Source organism: Ostrinia nubilalis, chromosome 4, assembly GCF_963855985.1.
Source record: "Ostrinia nubilalis chromosome 4, ilOstNubi1.1, whole genome shotgun sequence".
In the NCBI taxonomy this organism is placed as follows: Eukaryota; Metazoa; Arthropoda; class Insecta; order Lepidoptera; family Crambidae; genus Ostrinia; species Ostrinia nubilalis.
In genome coordinates this window covers 14,370,711-14,387,496 of record NC_087091.1, presented here as the reverse complement: position 1 = coordinate 14,387,496, position 16,786 = coordinate 14,370,711, and the positions used below count along the sequence as shown (strand labels likewise).

General features: G+C 35.5%; 2 protein-coding genes across 3 annotated transcripts in view; one reads left to right on the top strand and one right to left on the bottom strand.

Annotated features, from left to right (window-relative positions):
• LOC135071222 (calcium uniporter protein, mitochondrial) overlaps nt 1-16,786 on the bottom strand; it is a 255,858-nt gene that overhangs the window by 78,364 nt on the left and 160,708 nt on the right. The window lies entirely within an intron of this gene.
• Nucleotides 1-16,786, top strand: part of LOC135071217 (protein javelin) — a 181,108-nt gene that overhangs the window by 12,216 nt on the left and 152,106 nt on the right. The gene's annotated exons all lie outside the window — the stretch shown is intronic.

The window sequence follows — 16,786 nt, the reverse complement described above, 5'->3', positions numbered from 1 at the left end:
TTATAGGGGCTGTTGCGACAGAAGTAGGGTAGGGTATATAACCGATATTAACGAAGCTGTGGGTAGTTAGCCGACAACATGCTTTTGTGATAAATTAAACGCGGCCCGCCAGGGCCAGCCAGGGCAACATCAGCCATGACGTCCACAATTGGAATTATTACAACCCTGAATATAAAATATTGATGATGACTGTTAAAGTTCCTGTAGTGTACGCTGTATTAGTACAGTGCAATGACAAGGGACCACAAAACATCGTTTTGGGGATAAAAATGGTGAGCGCCGTTGTTGCCAGACTGAAAAGAATGTGCTGTGGTATGAGCGGTCGAGCACTTACTCAGTAATATATTTTTATACTAAAAAATAATAGCAGTTGGAAATAATATTGGGTTCCTGGTTCAAACCTGGTGCCCACATAGAGAGATAGGTGCTAAAACTGAGGTTTTATGGGTTAAAGTAAAGTGCAGCCTTGAAAGGAATAATTCAAGCAGACCTAGCACTTTGCAAAGTAACAAAATGTGATACAGCATAATTACACATTTACCAACTATATTTTATCCACTTTCAACTTTCAACTTACCTTTAGATTTTGATAGCATGAGATCGCAAAAAACGTTAACTACTAAATACGGTAGTTTAAAGTGGATTATTTTTATTTTATTTAAAATATTATTCCATGAAATAATTATTTTCTTTAAAACAAGGAAAGGGTTGTAGTGTCTGTAGCATAATGATGTATTATATCTATGCTATCATCTCAAGTGACTCAGTGGAGGCAAAGCATAGGGGCAAGGAAATGAAGGCATAATGTAAGGTATATAAAGATAGGAAGAGAAAAGCAAAAAAAAAAAAATGCGAGTTAAAACCAGGGGATAAAGTTTACATAAATAATTGTTTCAAAAAACTAAAAACACGCTTGTAGATAAACAGAATATCTTAAGACGAATCTAATGAGCCCAAACTCGATATGTTTACTAAAAGGCAATACAAGGTTCCATCAGCCACTTTTTAGTCCCATCATCGGATCAGCTCGATGGAACCATAGCATTATATTGTCATATAAATTTACACTTAATTGCCAATTTTCATGATGATACAAGAATCAGAAGTGCGTGTAATTCAGATTCTTAGACTTTATTACATAGTTCGTTAAAATACTTGCAAGTCGACCTAATAAAAGCGTGTTAAAAATATGACTAGAGAAAATAAACTGAGTTTGAATCGCGACATTACACACAGTAACTAAAAGTATAGGAGGATATTCAAATACATTCAAAACTATTAAAAAAAAAAAAAAAAAAAAAAAAAAAAAAAAAAAGTACTAGGACAATGGAAAGTGATGGACCAGAATGAGGGTGATTAATCAGAAGCTAATAGTAATATTATGGATATTTAAAATAGTAAAACAGTGAAGCAATAATGATCAAATGATTAAAACAAAGCGCCTAATGAAGAAGCGCCTCAAAAGTTAATTAAATAATAAATTGTATTTATTTCAAATTAAAACAAGGAAGGGATGTAGTGTATAGACATTTGTCTCGAGCGCATACGTCACAGCCTAGTCGGCGGTGGGGGCATTCGGCGTCCGACCGTGGTGCGGGCAGGTCGTGCTGTGTGCGTAGGCGAGCCAAATAATAATCTAATGGCGGAGATAAAGGTGTACAATACAGTATTATTGTTCATAACCCAGAATAACATATAGGCTATAATTTATGAAGATTTGTGACAAACTAAATTTCACGCGGGTGAAGCCGCGGGCAAAAGCTCGTACTTACTATTTCACTACAAAAATGGAATCTAATTTCTTACCCGTACATAAGACGATAAATTGTGAAACCATTCATATGGTGTTAGTAGTTATCTCGTACCAGCAACATTTTCAGTAAAAAGGTGCAAAACTTTCAGCGAAACACAATTCCACGTTTCCAGAACTGCTTTGATATTTCCCGCACATTTGACGACAAAGGGTTGGAAACTACGTAGCGCTAACCGGAAAATTCAGAAAGTGGTGAAGTTTTTAGTTTTTTCCTGTATCACCTCTTTTGCGCTACGTATTTAAGATAATTAACTTTTAAAAAAAATAAAACCGACTTCAAATGCGTGAACACAAAAAAAAACTAAAAATTAAAAATATTGCGTATAAAAAAGTTCATTCCCAATTTTCCACCCTTGGGGGTGAAATATTTTCTTCAAATTCGCATGAAACCACCCTTTTGATAATACCTATTCAACAAAAAAATAATCAGTCAAATTGATTTATAATCGGCGGAGATATTGCGTATAAAAAAGTTCATCCCCAATTTTCCACCCTTGGGGGTTGTTTTTTCTATTATTAAATTTAAATGGGACCACCCTTGAGGTATTATCTATACGCCGAAAAAAGATTTGTTCAAATCGGTTCATAATTGGCGGAGTTATCGCGTAACAAACATAGAAAAAAAAAAACATACGGGTCGAATTGAGAACCTCCTCCTTTTTTTTGAAGTCGGTTGAAAATAATCTAATTTTCAAACTGCTTATGTCTCTTTGTACAAACTTTATTGGAGGAAAAAAAACTGTTTATTTTTCATAGTTAAGGTACTAATTGAAATACAATGATTAGAATGAGGAATTTTTATAAATTCCTCAAATCAAATCATTTATTTACATTATAAAGAAGACTCTATTTGACACGAAATTAATACAACAAAGAATAAACAGTAAATTAAGCTGACCTGCTTGTATTTAAAAGAGTAATTCGTAAAATATTGTTTTATCAAAAATCATAAAGCCTAAAAGCATGGTTCTTTGCGACTATAAAGTAAAGAAGTTATTAAAAATTCCGAAACATTAACATTGGTAGAAACTGAATTCTTGTTTTCGCCTGAAACTCAATAAACTTTATAAAACGTGAACCCATTTTTAAGCAACTGCAATGAATGGTTCTGTTTAACAAAGAAAGAGAACGAATTGCCAATACTTTTATTCTAGACGAAATAAATTCTTTTCAGCACAATAGTATATTTTCTTTTGCTTTCAGTTGCGCCATAGTTGCAACATGTGAACAAGTTGCAAAAGTCATGCTTATTTATAAATGAAGCCTCAATAATATATTATATTAATTTCCTAGTGTCTTCAACAGTTCGTCGGCCGTTTGGTGTAGTGGTTCAGAACGGACTACTATGCCGAGAGGTCCCGGGTTCGATTCCCGGCCGGGCAGAAATTGAAATGATGAATTTTAATTTCTGTGACGGGCCTGGGTGTTTTCTATGTATAATACGTATGTATTTACAAATAAAAGTATTTAAGTATGTTTATCCCGTCGTCTAGTACCTATAGTACAAGCTTTGCTTAGTTTGGGACTAGAGGCGCAGTGTAAAATGTCCAAGGATATTTATATTTATATTATATTAAAAAATCACCACCAAGTTAAAAGATTTATAGAAAAACACGCATTTATTTTGATAGTTAAACCACAGAATAATAATAAGTACTACGTACAGAAGTTTTACTTCGCGAAGGTATTTAAAAAAATGTATGCTCAATGTCATTAACAATATGGTGTAATTTAGCCTGTCTCAAGAGTCAAGCACCATTTTGTTGACAAACGTCAGTGATCGGCACTGCGCCGAAGCTATAGGGCTGACTTCGGTAAAATGATGTGACGTGAGGTGCCAAACTGCGGAAAATGGCGGAGGAAATACATGATTTAGCATGAATTATCATGAATTATATTAACTACTTATTTATCTCTCAGTGTCTTGAGGCAACTTAAAAAAGTACATTCTGTGTTTTTATTATTATTTAGGCAGTTAAATACTGCACAATATTTAGTACACCATTTTCTTTATTTTCTTCCATCATACACAAGAATACGCGTGCGTGAGTCAATGTTCGCTCGTATGTGAGGCCTTGTCGAATAGTATCCTGTAGGTGGGCCATCGTGCGTGTTTTGTTTTCGATGTAAACTCGCGGAGATGAACAGGCCTGGTTAAACGTAGTGCGCTACGAAAACGTTCTACTGTTCTTCATAATGTTAAAAACAATAGAGGATACCTTTGTAATGATACGCTAAATCAACAACATTAACTACAAAATACCTACTACTTCATATTCGCAAGGTCAATTGCATTTCAAAACTGTTCCAACTTACAGCACATACGATTACTCACAGCAATCTTAATAAAATCACTTAAACATCGGTTCCACGCCCCTCACCATTAAACCCCATATAAACCCCGTTTAATAGTTCACAACACGCCATAACTCCGCTTGACGGGCTATTACCGACAAAAAGGCGGTTTAAAACTTCGAATTGACGGTTAAAACCGTTCGCAATTTCAATTTAGAAGAAAAAAAAAAACAAGACAAAAATCTTCCAAATCAGATAAGTTAGTACAATCAGCAAATCGAGTTTAAGGGTGAGTTGCACCATTTAACTTTTACCGTAGCTATAACGATAACCGGTGCTTTTTGTATGGAGTTTGATAGATTTTTCACGTTTGTTAAAGTCAAAGTAAGATGGTGCAACTCAGCCTAAAAGTTTTTATGCAAATTAGCACCCTATAACAACCACAATAAGACGCTTGCGTTTGTTGTGAGTGCTAACTGCGGCATCTAAAACATTTGCAGGTTACGACACAACCCCTCTGCCACGCTCCAATTAATGCTCTCATAGGGCGCCATTATAGCAATCCGATGGCGCAAGGACCGTTCGATCTTCATTTGTTTTGAAAAGTTTGCGGGCGGCATTTGAAAAAAGAACATTTTAAATTGATTCTGTGCTCGAAGCCGTATTTAAAAAAAGAAAACAATGGGATTTGAAGCTATCGTTGGCCAAAAACCGACGTCTTGATTCTCGATGCCTGTCCAATGAATCTGTCAAACTCCAACAAAGTTGGTGCAATCCAGCCTAAGATTTTTTTTATTTAACAACCATTGAATGCAATCTAATTAAATAAAATAATCACTTTAGTAAATAGAGAGACAATGTAGAGATTATGTACGAGTATTGGGAACGTGCGAAGTGTGTGGAAGGGGTAAAGAAAACGATCGCTGCGCTCGTCGCGGCACAAATGTGTAACAAAACGGGCAAGGGAAGCAAACAAACTTGTCTTGTCATTGTCAATGTTGTTCTGATTTAATGTGATTGTGTTAATTTATTCAATTGTATTGATGATATTGTACATATCTTTTGTGTTTTAGTTAATTTACAGCCTCCAATCTTTTCCAAGAGTAATACTGTGTAAGAGGTAAATAAAATTAAACTTTTGAAGAACATAACTGTTTTTTATTTTATAAAGTTCTGCACTTATATTACAAAGTTTAAAAACTTATATTATTATCATTATATATTAAATTAACACTTTCTTATCAGTATCATTACTGTAACACATCCAAACATAAGAAGTTAGCATAAATTGGAGATATATTTTCCAGGAAAGGATCGTTTCTGGAAATCAATACAATTACTTATTATTACAAGGTACAAATTAACGAATAGGTACTGGGTTCTCCCCATTGTTGTTCGATGCTCGTTTTTGAATCTAACTTTGTTGTTAATGTAACATATTAAAGCAGCAACATGTTTGCACTTGCCGCTCTGGTTATAAACGCAGCTGCATTTTACTCCTGTGACAACCCTAGCATGATCGATCTGTAATAAATGCAATGAATATTATTTTTATATATAACTTTATCTAAATCTTTAGTCATATTTTTAGGTTAGGAGATTACTTACGTTTAAACTTGTTTTATAGGGTGTCGAGGTCACCGATGTTTGACGAATGATGGGGGCTCATATTAAATAACTATTGCCATTAGTTCTCAGCTCTTCTACATTCCTCACATGCTCTGCTAGCACCTTTTTTTTCCTTTTAGCTGAGTTTGGGGTTGGAAACATATTGTGTGTTTTACACACTCAAAACCAGTTTTTATAATGACATCCATTTCTCCATAAACAGTTTTTATCAAATTCAATTCAACGTACCACTTATTGTCTTTTAAATTATATTTTATTTACTTTAATCAATAAAAATAAGAAAGCTGTTGTTATTTATTTTTTGACATATGCCCCATAAAGTTCCGTTGGCAGATGGCGCTAATGTCGTGCACTTTCCCAATATGTGTAGACTTTGAGCTCAGAATTATATAACAACCCAAACAAAATTGTAAGTGCACAAATATTTATCCAACATAGTAAATGACCTTAACTTTCATGTATTTATAAAATAATGTTCAAAGTAAAGCAAAATTCTAGCAATTTAAAGTTTGGCAAATCTCCGGCTAGCGTCCAATTATAATATTTCGTCTTGTTAAAATGGCGCGGATTTTCCTTCAGATATTATGGAGATTGTGAAATAAGTAGGTAAAGGTTTTTATCTTTGCTTATAATTTGATGTTATTAAACTAATAAGATAATAGTAGGTACTACTATAAAGAGTATCAAAAATAATTTGATCAAGTTATAATAGTATCATCTTAAATTCGATAGTGGAAATATCAATTACTGTAAGGGACAAAACACGACTTTTCAGGAGAGCCAAAAAACGATTTTTTTTTTCTTTATACCTCAATATCTTTTTATGTGATGTTACGATTTAAATAGTTTCTATGGCAAAGTTTCTTAGAATTTTCTGTTCTTTCATAATATAAACGCCAAATTTTCGAAAAATGGGTAGTTTAAAAGATAGCATGTCCCTTACATTAAAAAAACGAGCTTGACTGTACCTTACAATGTTGAAATTTCACAGTATGGAATGTCATGTATGTTGTAAGGTACATTTAAGAATAAACACGACAGTAATATTATTGTAACTTGACAATTTTAACATTGAAACCTGATGTAAGTAGAGGTTGCATTCGAGTATTCATTAACAAAACGAAGAGAAGAGATAGAAACAAGACAACTTAGTGTTCACAAATGCAGTTGGAGGCATCAAATACACATCACCAACAAAACATTTAGTCACTGATGATGCCTACGTCTGCATTTGTGAACAAGTTGTCTTGTTTCTATCTTTTTCTGTTCATTTTTACGCAGTTAGGTTTTTTTTTTCAATTATCGTTCGTTCGTTTTAGCCGAATGACGTCCACTGCTGGACAAAGGTCTTCCCCCAAGGATTTCCACAACAACCGGTCCTGCGCCACCAGCATCCAGGCACCTCCTACAACCTTCACCAGATCGTCGGTTGACCTAGTGGGGGTCTGCAGCACATTACGTCTTCCAGCTCGTGGTCGCCACTCAAGAATTTTTCTGCCCCAGCGGCCATCAGCTTTGCAAGCTACGAGCTCCATCCACTGCCACTTGATCGGCTGTGTGAAGCGGATCCGCACTGGACGGTCCGCGTGACACTATAACCAGCCTAACTGGACTGTTTGTACTAGGTATATATAAGTGTCAACAACTGCCGAGTGTAGAGTATCCAACCTTTAGAGGAGTGGGTGCAACACGGACATTTGACATGATTTTGTCTTGTCCATGTTTCATTTTAAGACCCCCTTGTTGAGAGGCTCGACTCAGGCCATTGTGCATTGTGCCTAGATCTTCCACGGTCTCAGCCATGGCTATGATATCGTTTGCGAATCGAAGGTGGGTTATTTAGTCACCGTTGATATTTATGCCGAATCCGTTCCAGTCCAGAAACAGTTTCGGAGTTTTCAGTTCCCCCTGTCTGCTGCTGCAACTGGTTTCGAGTCTTGATCCTGGAGACGGAACGACATTGTGGCGTTTTCGTACAAGCCTTTCAACATTTCGATGTATCGATATAGGTAGTCAATTTGGCACCGTTGGAGAAACTGTAGTAGGTACTGCCCAGGTCTCGATCGAAGCTTTCTCATAGTCCACAAACGCCAGGCAAAGTGACTGACTATACTCCTCGGTCTTCTGTATAATTTGCCGTGGCGTATGTATGTGGTGTACTAAAGCGATTGAGAGATTGAGAGGCTGGAAGTCATCGAGCTTACGAGCGATACGATTCGTAATGACTCTCGAAAACAGCTTGTAGACATGGCTCGGAAGTGAGATGGGTCTATAATTCTTCAACAAGGTTTTGTCGCCTTTTTTGAAGAAGAGTGTCACCACACTTCTGTGCCATACCGTAGGCGTTTTTCCTTCGAGGATGACGGAATTGAACAGCTTCTGAAGAGCCTTCAGCCCCTCGGTCAAAAACCCAACTGCGTAAAAATGAACAGAAAAAAGATAGAAACAAGACAACTTAGTGTTCATAAGTGTAGTAGGAGTGGGAGGCATTAAATGCATATCACCACCAAAAAAAGTAATTGATATCCTATATGCATATTAACGTAAGGGCCTAATTATAATAAATCAAAAAGTTTTAAATGAAGTAAGGTTCAATGAGTTCAAAAGTTAAAACCAACAGTTTAGGGTAAGGGCTGAATTGTATTATTAAAAGGAATTTACGTCCTTTAAATCATTTGTTTCCCCAAAAGTCGTATTCAGACGACTAAAAATGTTTAAGGTAAGGGACATTTTTTTAAAGATATCAACATTTCAAGTATACCAATCGATAGAGCCGAAAATTCTGAATGCGTTGGTATATATAACTCATTTTGGCCAAAATGTCCCTTACATTAATTGATACTTCCACTATCGATATGAACGGTACAGAAGCCTAGAAACAAGTTTCAATATATCAAAAATACCATTAAAATGTGTAATGAAAGTAAATAAAAGCTTGTAATAATGGGTATAAATGGCATCATAAAAGTATAAAAACATCATTGTTATTGTCTTTCTAACCTCCTTTGGATAATGTGAGAGTCGGCGTCAGGCAATTTATCAGACCATTGACAATAACATATTATTATAAGTATAGTTATTTTCCATACTTATTTAATAAATTGTATCATCATTTTTTCTTTCAACCTAGTTAAGACTTTAAGATAATTTAAGATAATTCAGTAAGTTGTTTTGTTCCACATTTCTGGCCTAAAGGAATGTAGGTCGTTAAGATGGTTATAATATTTTTATACTAAGTACATATAGCACAGCGCAGGACTGGTGGTTATGTAAATCCTTGGGGGAGGCCTTTGTCCAGCAATGGACGTCATTTGGCTGAAACGAACGAAGTATATTGCATGATACTTTTCAGGACTGCGTTTTTGCTATGTGGTGAGCTTAATCTCATTAGCTTCAACAAAAATAGTATAAGTTTCAAAAAAATCCATTAAGCCTGTCCAAATAACCATGTAGAATCAGAAGAAACGTGCGTTAAGAATATAAGTTCTAAAAAAGTAGAGCAAAAGTTCGGCCATTGCAACTTTGGAGCTCAGATTATAGTTCTCCCTAGTGGCTTGCACAACTTGTAGTTATGAGTATCGGTTAAGCTACCATAGTTTTAGTTAAATTCTTATATTGATAAAGTTTCTAAACAATTTAGACAATCTCTTAAGCGAGTTTTATAGTTTTACAGCATAATAAGTTCGTAATTACCTACATATTTCTCCATTAAGTTGGAATAAACCAATGAACTAAAACTAAAAAGCCCTTAGAACTATAAATATGTACCTAAAAGCACATTTTTTGAAGCAAAGAAACGCCATTTCATATACGAATTCATAGAATATGCGTGTTTCAGTGGGCGAATAGGAATTTCTTAAAAATGATCTTTGTCTAACTTGTCATCATTAGTTGGGTTTTGATATTAGCGGTCAAGCTGTAGATCCTAGCTACACAGGAGTTGAAGCGATAGGAACGAGCGGTGGGAATAGTCCCTTAACATCGTTTACCTGAAGTCCACTATACTATTATAATCAACTATAAGAGTAGGAGCACACCGTTGATTTTTAGTTGGCCGATAGTTGTGCCCGATTTTAATTTGTATGAAGAATCGGCCAAATCGAATCGGCGTAGTGTGCGCACTCCCATACATGAATAGTGTAATTGGTACTACCGTTCTATTCATGAATAAATAAATTAAATAAATAAATAAATAAATAAATGCCCATACTGATCAACTGCCCGACTAAACCATCGGCCAACTAAAAATCAACGGTGTGCGCCTACTCTTAATCGACTGATAATCGTAACCCAACCGGCCATATATCAAGGTGTTGTTAGTACAGATTGCTCGCGTGTTTGCTCGCTCATTAGCAAGTGGACTACAATCACATGCTTTACCCCACGTTGCCTCACCACTGTGGTGTTTCTAATCAGCATTTTCTTGTTGTGCTGTGTTTAGACACGCTTGGGTAATGTGGACAGTATTCCTTTGCATATCTATTTGTTTTAAATCCTTTCTAACTGTCCAATGTACCAACTACAACTTTTGTGATGATGGTATCAAAATACCTACTACAGCTTACTCGTATATAGGTACAGACAAATAATTTCAAAAACCACTTTTGTACTCTACTAATTTTGGATAAGAAGAAAGTTATGAAAAAGTGCACGTCAATAACAATTACCGTTAAGAATAATGCTCTGACCAAAGCAAACAACACCTTTTTTTGAGTACTGAGTTTTTACGGCTGACTACACAGCGAAAATCATGGTCAATAAAATGTGTGGCCACAGTTCACTTATTAACACCATAACAAGACAAGATCAAGTGTACATAACAAGATTTTTTCAACTTACACTAGTCTTCCTCGTGTATAAAAAAAAAGAAAAATCATTAGAAAATTGACAGAAAAAAATTACAGTTACAGGACAATAATTTTTAGGCAGTATGTGAATGAAATGAATTAAGAATTAATAGATATCCCATAATGCATCAAGTGTACAGCTTCTGTCTAGATTAGATTTTGGTAAAATCGTTGTCCAACGCAAGAACGAACGAAAATCGAAGACTGTAAATAAAAATATCTTTTCACCAATTTCAATTTTATTACTCCTCAAAGATGTTCATAAGTTACCATTATTGCTTGACCAATCTCTCATGCTGTCCTTCTCAAAATACTGAGGTTAGACAGTGATGCATAACTACCCCGTGTCCAGCAGTGCATCGCAGCTCACATTTGATGCGCGAGATCACAACGGTATCATAGCAACTGGAGCGTGCGCAGCCGCGCCGTTATCACGGCCGATGGCTGCTATCAATGATAAGAAAGTTTATTGCAGACTATGTATGTAGGTTTGTTGCGAAATTGCACTATTACAACTTTATAAGGAGCAGTGTTTTGCTGGACGTGCCTCGGTCTGATGAACTTTTCCAATAGACAGGCAGCCCTAAGCTATTGCTCACACAATCATCTTGTCGATTTCGAACTAACGAAAGGAGAACAAAAGTTGTACTAACAAATTCTCACATTGTTGTCACCGTTCAAATATTTTTATTTAAGCAATTTTAAGTTTTTTTAGTAATCGCACTGCTGATATTGATAAAAGTAATTTTAACTAAGCTCTAACTTATAGATGTATGAATAGAAGAACCTTTATTTAGGGATGATGATTGCAGTTATCAAAAACAAAACGATGGGCAGCTTTTTGTTTCTTCAGAACAATCAGAACTAGTGGAGCGATAAGAAGGTAAAAAAACAGTCTCATTTTTCTACGTAGGCATACTTTTAATTGGACTGTGAAAGTAATTGATACAAAATCACCTGAAGGTTTTTAGATATGCCCATCATTATTGTCATGATGATGAACGTGGAGGGAAGAAGCAGGCCCTTAGAGCAATTATGAAATTACTTTTGATGCGACGTCGAGAAAGTTGGTCGGACCGAAGTAGCAGTAGTAGGTTTTGCTTGTTAGAGGTTTTACGGATTCGAATCGGATACAGGGCATATTGGCTCATCCAAATACCCTAATTCTACTTCGAACCTGCAGTTTTCTCAGTCACTACTTACGAGATAATACTAAAATCATCTTTTCTTAGAATCCCCCAATTTTATAGTGTCCCAATCGTGGGTTTCTTTTTGTCTCTTCTTCTGGTAGGGCCATCATTTGGGCCACGGATTTTTTTAATAAAGATTATTAGTAATTTGTTATTGCACAAATTACTAATACTCCCGTTAGCCCCTCGTACTAAGCTAAATACACATAGTCGAGCGACGGCATAGGGACTACACATCAAACAGAGAATGGGCAGCAGCGCTCTCTGAAAAACATCAATCTTTTAAACTGCGATCTCCAACCCGCCTGCCAAGCGTGGAGATTATGGCAAAACCCTCCACTATACAGTGTGAGTCACGTTAAAGTGTACATATGAAAGTAGATGAAACTAGACCTATTTTTATCGACAAAAAAGAGGTCAAAAATTTTTTGAGATTTTTTTTTAATTTTTTATAGATTTTTTATTCTTCCAATTACTTATTGTAAAGAAAACGTAATAACTTTTAAACTAAGCGGTATATCTTGATAAAATAAAAACAGTAATAATGCTAAATAACAGGCAATACTAAAAAAATACATAAAATACACAAAAAAGGCCAACAAATAATAAAAAATGATACTTTTTGAAAAAAATCTGCTTTTAAATTCGTGTTTTTTTGGTTATTTGATAAATTTCTCCAAAAAATGCCCCTATAACCGGTGGTTTTTATTACTTTTTATTATTCTCTATCGTATTACCTTTGTAAAACCAAAAATCACATGTCTCTATCCCTATCACAACATTTGCTATGATCGTTTGAACAAAGGCCTGTCACAACATTATTCTCCGCTACAGGTAGAGACAATTTTAATTTTAACTAAAATGCTTATTTTACTTCGAAATCTTTTGTTTTTATTTAAAATCTAACTTGTCTTTATCAAAATTACAAATCTAGAGCCATTTTCAGTTTCGTTGTTAACGAAGCGTTGAATGGCGCGCCCGGAGAGGCTTAGTTCAAACGATCATTGCAAACGTTGTGATAGGGATAGAGACATGCGATTTTTGGTTTTACGAAAGTAATACGATAGATAATAATACAAAGTAATAAAAATCACCGGTTATAGGGGCATTTTTTGGAGAAATTTATCAAATAACCAAAAAAACACGAATTTAAAAGCAGATTTTTTTCAAAAAGTATAATTTTTTATTATTTGTTGGCCTTTTTTGTGTATTTTATGTATTTTTTTAGTATCGCCTGTTATTTAGCATTATTACTGTTTTTATTTTATCAGAATATACCTCTTAGTTTAAAAGTTATTACGTTTTCTTTACAATAAGTAATTGGAAGAAAAAAAAATCTATAAAAAATTAAAAAATAATCTCAAAAAATTTTTGACCTCTTTTTTGTCGATAAAAATAGGTCTAGTTTCACATGTTTTCATATGTGCACTTTAACGTGACTCACACTGTAGTGGAGGAGACTCATAGTCCAGCAGTGGACTGTAAACGGCTGTTGATGATTGAGCGACGGCAGGGACCGAACCTGCGCTCCCCGGATCACGAATCGGCCAGTCCGACCCCTTCACCGTTCGGCTATCGTGGCTTCAAATTAAATTCATTAGAAAATGTTCTGTTTAGACGCACTAATTAGGTAGTTAAGGTAAATTTAAAATCTGAAATCGTACTACAAATCTAAAATCATGGACACGGTGCTTTGTTCGCCGCAACCAATCTGCTCCGACGCAACATTTGTCGTGCTGAGGAATCGGCGGTGAGCGACCCAATTACAAGAACAAACGTTTGATCACATTAATCCTTGTGTACAGATACTAGAGAGTCAGCAATGCCAATCAATTGCTTGTCTGTGTAGTGTCTGTGTCACTGACTTGCCCGTTAACAGCAGTTGGATTTGCACTCTTTTGTTCTATTAGGGCAATCGCATCTCATCAGAATATGCATTTTTGATGCAAAAACGCCTGTATTAAAACTACATATGCCACAGTGGTTTTGATGTTCTGTCGATTGAAGAAGAGACCGAGGTGAGTTGTGACACAAGTGACATTGTCGATTTTTGGAAACCTATTAACCTATCAGCGAACTCGCAACAGCGCGCATTTGGTAGCTCGAGACTTGAACTAAAAATGCCCAATGCTACGGGCTCGCTAGTAGTTATTAATAATTTACAAAAAATCGACAATGTCACAACTCTGTTCTGCTACAATTTATCTCGATCTCCCCTACAAGCCATCGCAATACTCAATTGGCAACATATACTGAGGGAAATTTAATTTTATTGCTCTTGTGTTGAGAGTTAACTGTAAAAATATTTGAAATTTAAACCGATTAGCAAAGCTATAAATTACGGCACGACTAGTATTAATTATTGGGAGCTATCATAAACAATAAACATGTCTGCAGTCGTAAATAAAACGTGAACATAAGCGTATACACGTTGGAGTTATACCGATACGTATCGAAATAATGATGGGTTTCATGTTACTGCTGATACAAAAATACGTATGTTTTACTATTTTATATTTCCACACGGGAAGTAGGTATACCTTTTTTGTTTATTGTTGGTTTTCAGGACCCGTTTTGTTTTTCGATTTGGTATTATGAATTGCTTGTTCTTCGGCGTTTTAACAGGCTTCATTTGATTGTTTGTTGTTTTTGTCCTTTTTAATTTACTAGCTGAAATCACACTAAGGCTGAGTTATACCATCTTACTTTAACTTTAATAATCGTCAAAAATCTGTCAAATTCCTTACAAAAATCACCGGTTATTGTTATAATATTACGGCTAAAGTTTTCGTTCTACCTGGCTATGGTTCAAATGGACAGCTAAACTGACCTGATTAGATGCTATTTTGCAATATACATTTAGTTTGATATGCCTCTGCATTAGACTGGTTTTGTTTTTCACAACCAAATATGGTAGTACTTTCTCCAAACGCAAGCTGACGATGTAATCAATTTGAGAATTTCTATTGCGTTCGGAGACGTACGTGTTACGGCTATAATATTAACGTTATCAGGATCTTCACCGTTGGCTGGCCGTATTGTAATTAACAGTTTAGGTAAACGTCGCGCTGAAGAATGTTAATTGCATTTTTTCGCTGCAATGTGCCACAGTCAAAGTAGATGCAGTAATATGCCTGTGAATATCAAACATACCTATTGTGTTTGTTTTTTTTTTCTCATATCTAACTACCCATAATATTTTTTATTCTTTACACTGGAGGGAGTCGAAACTTAACTTCGAACTCTTCCTATGTTCTTCTGATTAATTTCGTTGCGGGTCCAATGGCAGTACAGCTTTACCCCGGAACAAACTTGACCTTCTCTAGTTGGGTTATTGGTGGTCAAGCTGTAGATCTGTGGCTACACAGCGTTGCAGCGGTGGGAACGAGAAGTCCCGTTTACTCATTCCACCCTATACACATAATTTTCAGAGACAATTATGTCTACAGGTAGTCGAGAATTCGAGATAATGCATTGCTGATTTGCTTGGTTTGAATCTAAGACTAATTTAGACTTAAGTTTATACTAGACTTCCACAGAAACAGTATACAAGTTTTAATTAAGGCACGATATTATTATGAGCTATGAGTAATTAAACCTACTTGTTTAGCTTTACTGTGGTTTTGAGGACAACGTGATGTGCAACGAAATTAGCTTTAGATTGCTAGCGTAACAGGTGTGTAGTAATTTTGCAACGTTGATGTTGAGGCAACTGACAAGAAAATCTAGTAAAAAGATGGCTGCTTATTTTATTTTCATAATAGGTACAGTCAGCCTCAAATAGTTCGTGTCACCTAAAGTAGCCAAAAAGTTCGCGACGTGTTGTTTTAAATTGAAATAAGGTTGTTATGTTGTCAACTTATTGTCCACTTTGGGTGTCCTGAACTATTTACGCTGACTGTACAAATAAATAGTTCCATTATGAAAGACAGTTTACCTACTGTTTATTTACAAGTCAAAATTTTAAATTCTTCCATGAAAACTCACATTCAGTAAATTCGCAAGTCCGCGTGGTTTTGCAAAACATTACACGAGGGACATTCTGCCAGTCATTACATTCATGACGCCCTGTATGGTGAATAGCCTGTAACAAGACCCGTAAAACCTGTAAAATATATGCCTTATGTCTATTAGCAATAAGGGTCACTTACAAGGGTTGTCCTGTCATGTGTAGGATACAGACGTGAATATGACGCGGTGTTTTAATTTTGGCCTTATGCTGGTAGATATAAGGTTGGTAATGGGTTTTTCGATGGGAGGCTGGATGGTATGAATACTGGTCGAGGCTGGGGGGCTATTCCGAATAGATCTGGATTAATAACGAATGAGCTCGGTAGGATGTGGTCGGGAAACGAGCGCAAAATGTGCTCTACATTTATGTTTATATTTTCGTTACTTCAAACTATACATTTTCGCTGGAAAATAGTACTCTTTATAACTACTTACATAGGATGCCACAGTTTAGCTTAGTGTACCGTACCGTCTATACAAGACTATTAGAAGTGCATAGACTAGCAACTGAATGTTAAGTAAATATTAATAGGCAGTTACAGTTATTATTTTCCTACTTCAAACCTCTAATTTTCATCAATAAAACCCTGCCAGGTAGGCACTGCTTAATTGCCTATTAATGAAACTATACGCTTTTGTTATCTTGTCAGCATTGCTGCGGTATAAAATGGCAAAAATGCTTATGGGTCTTAAACATTTACCTACTATTTTTTTTTATTCAAGTGAAAGAAATTCTTAGCATCAGGAACAATGCCAGATCAAATTAAATAGCAAGAAATTAAACAAATAACAGACCGTTTAAACAGTTACCAACCGTAACCACACGCGGCAAGATGATTGCGCTTTTGATATGCAAATAATAGAAACTACAATTGAATGGAACTTTTCAAATAACTGCATATCTTATTGATAATATCTGACCGAGTTTCGTTCACCATCTTAATTGTAATTAGAAGCAGAAAGAATGGTCCTTGGCGGCACCTAAAGTACGAGATAATGCC